The following is an 11,870-nucleotide window of genomic DNA, read 5'->3' as shown; positions in this document are numbered from 1 at the left end:
TGGTGGGTGCGCCGGTGCCGCCCGGCTCCAGCTCCGATGGCCTAGCTGGGCTGCTCGGTCGCGTGCCTGGCGGGACCTCCAGAGCCGGAGAGCAGCCATCGGGAGGTGTGGGATGGGCCTGGAGGCCGCGTCCCCGGGACCAGGGCCGTCACCTCTCAGAGGGACTTCACCCCGAGCCCTGCGGGGGCGGCAGGCTCTGGACTTGCACTGCTGTCGTCTAAGCCCCCTGAGACCTCAGGCAAGTCGCCTCCCCTGTGAGCTTGCCCGGCTGCCCGTCGAAGTTCCTCAAATGACCAACAAATGAAACAACAGAAACGTCCCCTCCCGCGGATCTGGAGGCTTCGAGTCCGAGATGCGGATGCGGGTGGGCCCAAGAGGGTGCCCGGGCCGTGCTCGGTCCTGCTAGGTTTGCGGCCACACCCTCCAGTGTCCGCGGGGCGCACTCCCTGTGTCTGCATAAGAACCCCGGTCGTGTCGGATTAGGGCCCTAACGGCCTTGTTCTGCCGTGATCCCTCAGACAGGCCCTGGGCCCAGGTAAGCTCACACCGTGAGGAGCGGGCTGGGGTCAGAACGGTGTTTCTTATCTGGGGGGACCCCATTCACCCCGCAATGCCCTCCAGTCTTCAGTTTCTTCCTCAGAAAGGATAAATGGTAACTAACGCACAAGACGGTTCCAAGCATTTCTGGAGCTAGTGGATATGAACTCCTTAATTCAGTTCTGAACCCAGGAATATAAGTGATTCTCTCAGAGAAGCACTCAGGTCTGGAAGGTGGTCACTGGCGCAGGGACTCTGAGGCCACACGGCTGCGTTTCTACCGCGAAGATCCAAAGCTTTAGGCCGCACGCCTGATTGAGCCGAGGGCAGAAGGAACTCGAAGGACCCCTTTTAATCTGAGGTCCGATAGCTGGACTTGCAATTTCCTCCTCGGGGGCTTAAGAGATTCTTGACAACACGGTTATTCCCAGACAGTACAGTCGTGGAAATAAAAATGCAATCAGGGGCCAGGACTTGTACGTAAAGATAAACAGATCGGCGGGAACACGTGTGTCATCACGCTGAAATGAATCTATTGAAAACCGAGAGGTCTGCGAGGAGACGGGGAATGTAAATAGACCTTGTTTTATAAACGACACATTAAAGGTCCTTCAAATAGAGCTTGCGGACCGCCTGCGTGGGAAAATTTCCCAGTGATCTTTCCAGGGCTGTTGAGATCAGGCCCCGGATATTTCCTGTTAAATAAAAACCCTGGGACGTGCAACAGATTTAGTTGAGCAAACAGAAGACATTGCTGAAGCTGATAACTGATTCCCGGGGGGCTGTGTCTCCGAGTGGATGGAATTTTGGCTGCAGGAAGGGCAGGCATAGCCAGGACGCCTTGCTGCCAGAGGAGCATAGACCGCACGATGGACCGCGCTCTGCTTCTCCAGTCTCCCCAGTCGCCTCCCAGCAAAGCCGCGTGCCTTCTGAGCTTGTCTGACGGCAGTAACCTGGGCAACCAGATACGCAGAGGGGCAAACGTGTTCTCACTACGCCCGTGGATGAACGCAGCAGCCTTGCAAGCCGCAAACAGATGTGTCCTAGTTAGGCCGGTGCAGATTCATCATCGTACGGGCATGAACTCCCCGAGTTTTATCCAAGAGCAGAAATGGACACGTTAATCCATCTTCATTTTCACATCTTATGTCTCTTGTGGTCAATGAAATGCGTTTTCCAGGTGACTGACTGGGGTCAGAAGTGTCAGCTGGGAACAGAGGGAATCCATCGTCCTTCTGCAATGCATTCAAGATGTTACAGGAAATGAGTGCATGCTGATTCGCCTACTCAAAACAACTGATACTCCACTTTATGCTTTAACCTAGGAACTGACTCCCAGACTTTCTGTGGAGTGCCACGTTATGTATCCCCAGAGAGAGACAGCAGAACCCCCTACCCACCGCCTTGGAATCCCTTTCTCTATGTGAAGCCAAGGCAGGTGTGCCTTTCCAGTTCGCTCACGGTGGGCCACCTTTTGGTCCACGTTTTAGTCAACTCACCCAGCAGACTCTCGGAGTCCTTCCTAACTCCCTGAGCTGTGGCGTGGAATGCAGACTCTGCTCAGTGGGCCCTTATCCATGAATTCGGCCGGATCTAACTTTGTGTTTTTTCCACCATTATCCACATGTTCCCTGGATTTCTATCTGTATAATTAGAAAAATCAGGGAGGGAGAGAGGAGGGAAGGAGGAAGAGAAAGAGAGAGAGGGGCCAGTGAGCGACAGGAGCCGTGGTGACTGGTGGCCAGGGTGCAGACCACTCAGGCTCCTGAGGCCACACCAAGGATGTGGAGCTTTATTCTGATGGCACTGGAGGCACCGAAGTGTTTGACCAGGGGACTGACATTAGGAGACTTGTGTGCCTGCTGTGTGGACAGACTGGGGCCATGGGTACAGAGCATGGGCACGGGTAGAAGCAGCTGGCTGAGATGTAGTCTAGACAATCCTGCGGCTCAGGCCAATGTGGCAGTGAAGGTGTGAGTACTGGTTAAAGCCTGGATAAAGTTTCAAGGCCGAGCCAAGAGAGCATCCTAACTGATGGGGTGTGGGATATAAGACAAAGCAAGGAATCATGAGCAACTCTGAGATTCTTGACTTAAACAACGGGAAGGATGGAGCCGTCCGCAGATGATGGTGCTGTTCACGGATGGTGGACCCACAGATGATGGAGCTGTCTGTGGATGACGGAGCTGTCCGAGATGATGGAGCTGTCCCAGATGATGGAGCCTTCCACAGATGATGGTGCTGTCCATGGACGATGGAGCTGTCCCAGATGATGGAGCCGTCCACAGATGATGGAGCTGTCCATGGATGATGGAGCTGTCCTAGATGATGGAGCCGTCCACAGATGATGGAGCTGTCCATGGATGATGGAGCTGTCCCCAATGATGGAGCCGTCCACAGATGATGGTGCTGTCCATGGATGATGGAGCTGTCCCCGATGATGGAGCTGTCCGTGGATGAGGTGGGTTAAACCATGGGAGGAGCAGCATGGGGGGTGAGGGGGATCGCAGGTTGGGTCTGGGGTGCCGATAGACACGCAGGGAGAAATATCCCTGGACAACTGGGTGTGGCAAGAAAGAGGGAGGGAAGCTTGCTTCCCGTCTGGTGCCTTTTGCACGTGATGAAATTTTCCTCTTCTGTGTTCATTATTACTTGCATAATTTTAAAAACTGAGAGTTGCAAGAAAACAGGGCTATCTAATCCACTGTTTGTTTTCTCGGTTGTACGATGAGATCCTGGCACCCAGAGAACTTCATTGTGAGACCTACTGTGTGTGAATGCTTTAGCTCTGGTTGATTTCAGAGGAAACCGAAAAGGTAAACTAGTAACTATAGACCGAGAGTGGCTAGCGAGGTTGATTGGGGCTGGGAGTCAGCCTCAGAGTCAGAGAACCTCTGCGGGGCTCGGGATGGGGGGCCCTGGGGAGCACCTAGACCTCGGGGAGGAGACCCCAGGATGATGGGGCAGAAGGACCTCTTGGTGCTCCCCTGGATCCTTCGGAGAGGAGAGGCCCTCACTCTGCTCCCTGGAGGTGAGGCCGTGTGGAGACGTAAATTTGCTCACAGTGAATCAGACTGGACGTCCAAAACTAAGGTCCGCAGGGGTGGTTTCTGGTGGGCCCTTCCTTCCGGCTTGCAGGGGCCGCCTGCTGGCTGTGTCCTCACGTGGCCTCTCCTCTGTGTGCAGAGAGGGCCTGGGGGGGGGGGGCTCAGGGTCTCCCTTCTTCTCACAGGGACACCAGTCCTACTGGACCGGGGCCCCACCCCCATGACCTCACTTAACCTACTTACCTCCTGAAGACCCAGCTCCAAATACAGCCGCGATGGGGGCGGGGCTACAACGTGTGAATTTTGGGGGCCCAGTTCAGTCCCTAACAAAGGCTCTAGGCGTGAGCAGGAGCCCTGCTGTGGTGCAGCGTCCGGAGCCCGAGGGCCTGGGTTTGACTCTGGGTGAACCAGGCAAAGTTTTCTCCATAAAAGGATAGCTCTGTCTTTCACCTCATCATGATTCTGTTTTGAGGACGAAATGAATTTCAATGCAGATAGAATGCTCAAACCCGCTGCTAATGCCCACAGGCCGCCGATAACAGCAGCAATAATCCAGCAGTACGAGTGTGGAGTCGGCTGTGTGTGTCCGTCCTCTCTCCCCTCGCCCCACCTCCATCCTCCTCGGGTCACAGCCGGTCCTGGTCACAGGCACAACACAGCCACGCCTCTGCTGAGCTGCAGGGGAGGGCAGTGCACACGGGAAGCATCGTTCAGACCAGGAAGCCTGGGGATGGGGACGGATGCAGGAGAGCTGAGGTGGGCAGAGCGGCCTTCCTCGCGCTGGGAAGCTGGGGGAAGGGGACCCGGGTTCCTCACAGGCGTCCCTCCGGCTGGAGGGCCTGGCTGGGTCGGGGTTTGAGCTGGGCCTTCTCTCCCCAAATGGGGGTCTCTGGAGATCATCAGACTTTAAAACTGGGGAAAAACAGGATCCACCTGGCTTTTCTTTTTAGTTATTATAAACATATGACTGCCTTTCCTAATCTCTTCAGAAAACTGCTTTCCCCTTTTCCACAGAGAGGGCTGGGAGTCATGATCTTTGTGTAAAGAAGGAGGAGGTGATACAGAGGGATCCCAGAGACCCCAGAGGGAGAACAGTGCTTGGCCAGCCCCACCTGGGCTGAGCATTGTGATTTCACGGTGGTTCAGGTCTCTCTATTTTAGGCACTGCTCCTGATTTTACCTGAAAGTTCTCTTTTACGTCCAGAAACTATTAAACACTAAACGATTCACTGAGAAAACTGAACCATAATTACGGAATGAATCATATGCAATTTAATAAAGACTTAACTCAAATATTTATGAGAAAAGCTAAAAATATGCTGGTAGCTGCTGTGTGGTTCTGATATTCAGCCAGGAGGGCGAACGGAGAAATCTCCCCCCAACTCTCGCTTCTGTGTCTCCTGGGGGAGGGACCAGGGATCCCCAGGGTGCTGAGCTTTCCCCCTCACAAGTCTGGGAAGATGCTCACGTGATTCTCCAGCTCTCCAGCAGCAACCGTGCGAAGTTCAGACCAAGAGGTGCCTGCCGTTCCACATACTGCATTTCTCTATCTCGGTCCTTCTGCCTCTACATTAGATAGGGAGCAGTTTCTCTTTATGAAAAATCTGTTTCAGAATGATTCCTTCTATGTGTGCAGTGAGGCGAGATTTTATGGTTCTCCTGGATTCTGACAGAAAGATAAATGATACTTGAAACAGCCTGGATTCTGGAAAATGCAGAGAACTATGCTAGGAGCGTCTTCAGGGCTAATCCCAAGCCAGGTGCTGGACAACTGGGCACAAATGTGGCCGGAGAGGTGAGCTGTCTGTGACTCCTGGGTCACTGCTCACAAAGGCCGCCCGCCCTCTAAAGGGGACACGGCGTCTCTGCTCTGCTCCAAAGCAGAATTCCACAGATGGGCGGCTCCCGCGACAGACAATATTCCCCCCACATCCTGGAGGCGGGATGTCCAAGACGTCCAAGACTAAGGTCCGCAGGGGTGGTTTCTGGTGCGGCCCTTCCTTCCGGCTTGCAGGGGCCGCCTGCTGGCTGTGTCCTCACGTGGCCTCTGCTCTGTGTGCACAGAGAGGGCCTCGGGGGCGGGGGTGGGAGCTCAGGGTCTCCCCTCTTCTCACAGGGACACCAGTCCTATTGGACCGGGGCCCCACCCTCATGACCTCACTTAACCTACTTACCTCCTGAAGACCCAGCTCCAAATACAGCCACGATGGGGCGGGGCTGCAACGTGTGAATTCTGGGGGCCCAGTTCAGTCCCTAACAAAGGCGCTAGGCGTGAGCAGGAGTCCTGCTGTGGTGCAGCGTCCTACCCCATAGCTGTCTCCTGGGACTTCCCTCCCCCCACCTGGGCCAAGGACTCCATCCTTTACCGGGGTTACCCTCCTCGGGCTGTCCAGCCGACCGCCCCCCAGCCCCGCCCCGCCCTGCCAACCGACCTCTGTGTGCGGAAGACAGAGGAAGGCCCACAGAAGCGTCCCGAGTGCCGTTGCGTGGTCAGATGGGCTGCCCTCTGTCCCCACACGTGGGCAGCTCTAGCTGACGAGGCTGCATTAGGGGAAGGCCTGTCCCACCTGACTTTACACACAAGAGCCTTTCAATGTCCAGTTCAGCTCTTACTTCTGGCATTTTCTTCCTCAGGAAAGCGAAAAGGCTGTGATATTTGAGGAACAGCACCAGTATTTTGGGGAGAGGAAGAACGAATCTGTAGCCCTTTGGTAGATATAAATAAAGACCGTGTCCACGAACAAACCAGGCCAGTTGCGGGGAGAGCCCAGACCTGCTCCAGAAGCAAATGAAATCTAAATAATTTGTCTCCACCACTTAGAAATTATGTTGGAGGGCAAAGAAGACTATTTTTTTAAATGCTGTCTCTCATGACTCAAAAATAAAACACAATTTTTGTTCAGTCTTAAGCATTCACACAAAATCACCTCTTCGGAGGAAAAAAAAAACAAGACTAAATGGTTTCAGCCAAAAAGTTTTCAGAAAGTTATGAGTCATGTATATAGGGTTATAATGAGAGTCTGTGAGTAAACTTGAGTGCAGCACAGTATTCTGTCTTGTGTGCGACGTCACACGTGCGCAGAGAATAGAGATTCTGTGAAACTACTGCTCGCTCAGGGCTTGTGTTTATCTTGGCCTGTGGTGACTTCTGCTCCTGGCTTTGCCAGCTCCCGCCTGTTGCCTGAAGACCCAGCTCCAAGTTCAGCTCCTTCAAAACCCTTCGCAGGTTCGTCACCCTCACCCAGATCCGTTCATGCCCACACGCCCTCAGCAACAGGCTGCTTTCTTACCGTATCATCTTGCAGCTGCTGACATATTGTCTTGTAAATATTTTCTCACACGTCCACAGGCGTTCTGAGCTTTAATCAGACTCAGACTCATCTCTGGGGTCCTTGTGTCTTTCCCACAGCGCTGATGACGCCGCTCTGAACACAAGTGCTCCCGATGCCTAAGCCAGCTGCCGGCGGCGTCCGCCGCCAGCTCCCCAGGGCAGGGGGCGGGCACCGCTGCAGGGCAGGGGGCGGGCACCGCTACAGCTCCTGCGAGGTGACGACAAGTAACGGTGGCGGCAACAACGTCCCAAGAGGGAAAACAGGGCTTTTCCAGGAGACGCCCCAGCGAGCCCAGTGGACAGCATGATGGGACTGAGGTGGCTTCTCCAGGCGGGGCCGGGTTGGGCGACGCTGAGCGGCCGCCCAGGGAAGGGCGCTGTGGGTGTGAGCCCCCAGGCGAAGGTCAGGAGGTCCTGGGGCTTTGACGGGGGGCCGTAAAAGCCTAATAGTGAGCTGTAATCAGAAGCCAAGGCGGGGGCCGTGCCTCCTGCCCTGACACATGCGTCGTCCTTCCCCTGTGGGTTCTGGTGAGTCTGGGCCAGACCCAGCCGGCCTCTGGAGGGCAGGGAAACATAAGCTCAGCAGGGAGGAGGGAGCTGAGGGGCTGCTCCCTGCCCGAGACTTTGGGGGATCACGTTTCATCCTCACAGGTGTGCTTCAGGAGGGTGCAGCCTCCTTACTTTATACGGGGGAGCGGGGGAGACTGGTGTCACTTGCAGCGTCCAATCTGGAGGGCATTTTGCGTGGCTTCAAACTGCTGCCCGAAGCTGCCTGGAAGGGATCAGGCCTGCCCTTCACGGTGATGTCCCCGGCCCCCGCTCTGCCCTAATTCTCTGTGCCCTCTTCAGGGACCCAGGGCGGACTGAGGGAGGCGTTTGGCCAATGGAAGCAGCTCCGGGATGGCGTGGCTCGGATGCACACGGTGGGCCTCCAAGTCAGATGCCTCGGCCTGCCTCTCCTCCCCGTGCTGAGAGCCGGACCCAGATACCCTCGCTCACATCTGGCCCCATCCCCGGCCCCCAGCTGTTCCTGGCAGCCCACCAGATGGCTCAGCGGCGCCCGCTCAGAGACCTAGGTCTGGGGTTACACGGCAAGGCCCTGGCGAAGAAGAAACACGTCTTTATAATAAAAGCACAAACGGTTCTCTGGCACATGACCTCTTCCTTAGATATTTATCAGGTAGGTTAAAAGTTGGCTTGAAGCAGCATGTGATTTACCAGGAGGCTTCCTGACAGCCGGAGGAAAGGAAGAACTTGCAGGGCGGGTCTGAGATGACTTTGCCCACAGCCCACGTAGCTGGCGAGCGAGCGACTGAGCTCACCTCTCACACGTGCCCACGTCCGGGTTCATGCCTCCTCCCCATGACGTCTGTTCAGCTTCGGAAGATGCCAGGGTCTGGTCCCTGCAATCTGCGTGGACTGCGGGCCCCGGGCCTGTCTCCAGTGTCAGGAAGTACACTTGGCTGGAAGGATGGAGGGCAGGGCTTTCTCCACGCGGAGAAGCTGAGCTGGCCAGGAGGATGTCAAGTGTCCTTAAGAGAAATAAATCAACAGAAAGAAAAATTAAGTGCCCATGTGAGTCAAACATGCTAACATGTAGTTGCACCCTTTGGGTAGATTTCTCCATTTCCTCTCCTCTTCCCCTCCCCCCCCCCCCCAATCTATCTTTAGAGGAAGAGATGTTAGGCCTCTGCTGAGGATTAATTCAACACTGACTTTGGAAAGGTTCTATGAAAACGCGGAGACTGGGTGTTGCCAAAGACACTCAGCAAATTTTCCTTGGGACCGTGTTAGAATTTCGGGCAGCAGGAGGCACCGTGGCTGGTGCAGAAACGGTAGCCTCAGAGTGTTCTGGTACCCTGGTGCACACGTGGAGCAGGCCTGGCGGGCAGAGGGCCAGCGCCCTGTGGCTCACCCCCGAGCTCAGCTCTGTGGACACAGGGAGCCCCCGGTGCACAACGAGCTCTCATGAATCCCGTCTTTCTCCTCCTAAATTCCCCTCCATCTCGCAAAGCAAACTTCCTTTAAGATACGTCAAAAGTGGTACACGTCCCAGGTGGGCCAAAGAAGAGGCAAAATTGATGTAAAACGAGCCAAGAATTTTCATTTGTTGATGAAAGGCAAGATTACACACCTGGCCCTTGCCGTGCAGCTGAGCCAGCGAAGAGCTGGTTTTCTCCGGTCTTTTCTAAATACATTTGCTGTGCTGGGCTTGAACAGAAACGCTATTCACATCTGGCTGAGCAGACCTCATTTCCACTTTCTCTGGATGTGCTCCGAGCCTGGGCTGCAGGCGATCCGGTCCCGGGGAGCCCTTGCCGACTCCGACCAGATTGCTAATATTTTAGAGAGAATAAACATCTTCTGAAGTCTTTTGTCGCCTACAGCCAAGGCGTGCCCGGGAGCCTTCCGAGAGGATGTGAGAGGAAGGAAAGGCATCCACACGGAGGAGAGACCAGAGGAAGAGCCGAGCGGCTGCAGGAAACATCAGGCTCAGGTCCCAGGGAAGGCGACATTCATTGCCAGGGGCTTACCCTGAGCTCAGCTGTAGCCCCACTTGGATGCTGCCCAGGGATGTTTGATGTAGCTCGGGGACCAGGTGAAAGTGCCCCGCCTCTGCGTTCAAGGACCAGCTCACAGGATTCCTGAAATTTAACCCTGGACTCTGCAAGCTGGCGGGCTCCTTGGCATCCAAGTCATGAATGTGCTCCCCTTTAGAGGAGGAGGAGATGCAGCAGGAGCTCAGGGATGACCCTGCAGGCACCTGGCATTTGTATTCCAGTGTGTCTGCAAGACTGATGCTGTAAAGAGAAAAAAGTGGGAAAAAACTGGTCAGACTGACACAAATTCTGTGGTACGGCAGAGAGAATGAATCTTGCCTGCATTTTCTCCCCTTTACAACAAACTCCCAATGTCTGGGGAGAACACTGGGGCTGTGATGCAATGCGACAGTCACAGGACAAGGAAGAGTCAGACACCTCCTCGGTTCCGTCAGGCCAGAAATGGGCTGTCTTAGTCATTTTAGGCTGATAAAACAAAAATAACCATAGACGGGGCTTAAACGACAGACAATTATTTCTCGCAGTTCCAGAGGCTGGAAGTCCAAGATGAAGGTGCCAGCAGATTCCACGTCTGGTGTGGCCTCCCTCCCTCCCTCCCTCCCGGGTCCTGGACAGCTGTTCTCTCGCAGTGTCCTCGCATGAAGGAAGGGGTGAGGAGGCTCTTAGAAGGGCACTAATCTCATTCATGGGAGCCCCACCCTCCTGACCGCATCATCCCCAGAGGCCCCACCTCCTGACACCATCACGTTGGGGGTTAGGGTTCAATGTGTGAATTCTGGAGGGACTCAGACACTCAGTCCATAATGAGGCTGATGTGATATTCACGGTGGCGCATTTCTCATGAGGCCTTTGGGGAAATGAATCCTTGGAGTAACATGGTGTGCTTGGCTTCATAATTTAAGATGAACAGTGACGACCTGTAGTGAAGTTCCTCCCAACCCCACAGGCTCCAGCCCACATCAGGGCTCAGAGGGACCCTCCCCTCCTGTGACAGGAGGGACACAAAAGCCCATGAGACCCCAAGGCAATAGGATTTCCAAACAGAAAAGGACAGGGAAGGGCCGACATCCTTAAAGGCTTAGAAGTGCAGGGCCTGGGAGGAGAGAGGGGGCAAGTAGGCAAGTCAGAGGGCCCAGTGAGAGGGTGTGAGGCTGCAGACCCTGGGACCCGCCCCTCCAAGTGACACAGGTGATTCAGTGCACGAGGGCCCAGCCCCCAGGCTACCTGCCCTTCCTCATGTCCCCAGCGAGACTTCATGAGACCTCGGGAATACGTTTGTAAGGACTGCAGGGCCCCGGGGGGAGCAAAGAGCAGAGGCCGTCAGCACAGGGCATGGCCTCTCCACAGTGACCTTGCGGGCATGGGCATCGGTTCACCTTCATGGTGGTTTCCCCGAGCATCCTGTTCCCAGAGGGGCGCAGTGGCTCTGCATTGCTGGACTAGTGCCACATTAGGTGTGTGTGACTTCAGCACAAGAGTCAGATCTGTTCATGCACACCTGGTTCACGCGTTTCCCTCTGCCTGGAACGTCCTTCCTCACTTTATCCACCAGGAAACTCCTGCTCGTCCTGAAGTATCCGCTCGGTGTCACCTCAAGCCACGTTCACCCCACAGCCACAGGGGCTTGGATGCCCTCTTATAAGCACACACACAAACGTACAGGGCGTCTACTCCCATACATCAGCCAGACATCTTCCGTCCTGGACATCTTCTGTCCTGGAATTCCCTAAAACTTGGAGGTTGAGGTTGTATGTCTTTGTTAATGATCCACTTCTACTTTACTAATCCATCTTACAAACACTTTTTGAGTGTCTGCAGCATGTGGTCCCAAGAGCTGGGACCATCAGGGACCCGCACAGGCAGAAACCCCTCCCAGCCCAGAGCTGACCTCCCTGTGCGTCCGCTGGGCCCCCCGGAGTGGGCGGGGCTTCTCGGGGGGCGTCTGCACCGCAGTCCCCATGGGGATGCTTGTTCCAGACGAAGATGCCTTGCTCAGCCCAGATCGACTGAATCGGAGCCAACTCTGTGGATGGTTCCCAGGGCCCTGGAACGCTGGCCAGCCGTCCAGATGGACCGGACACAGGCTGAAAGCTGGGAGCCGCTCCTCTATGGGCTCAGAGAAAGGAAGGATAGTAAGGAAAGATGCATTTTCACAAAATACCTTCTCCCAGAGGTGGGACAGCATCACAGGGGTAGCTGAGAACCGGAGGAGCAGACAGCTGTGTGTGGGGCTGTGGAAGGTACCCAGGGGCAGGCAAGCCAAGAAAGCAACCAGCTTGAGTCCCAGAGTCTCCAGCCACATGAAACACTCGAGAGGAGCAATCACTGATTGCTCCCCAAAATCTGATATACAATTAGCTTATTTTTTGGTTTTGAATGGGTAATACACATGCA

The sequence above is a fragment of the Balaenoptera acutorostrata genome, chromosome 14 (assembly GCF_949987535.1).
Source record: "Balaenoptera acutorostrata chromosome 14, mBalAcu1.1, whole genome shotgun sequence".
Classification (NCBI taxonomy): domain Eukaryota; kingdom Metazoa; phylum Chordata; class Mammalia; order Artiodactyla; family Balaenopteridae; genus Balaenoptera; species Balaenoptera acutorostrata.
Note: the sequence above shows the minus strand (reverse complement) of the source record.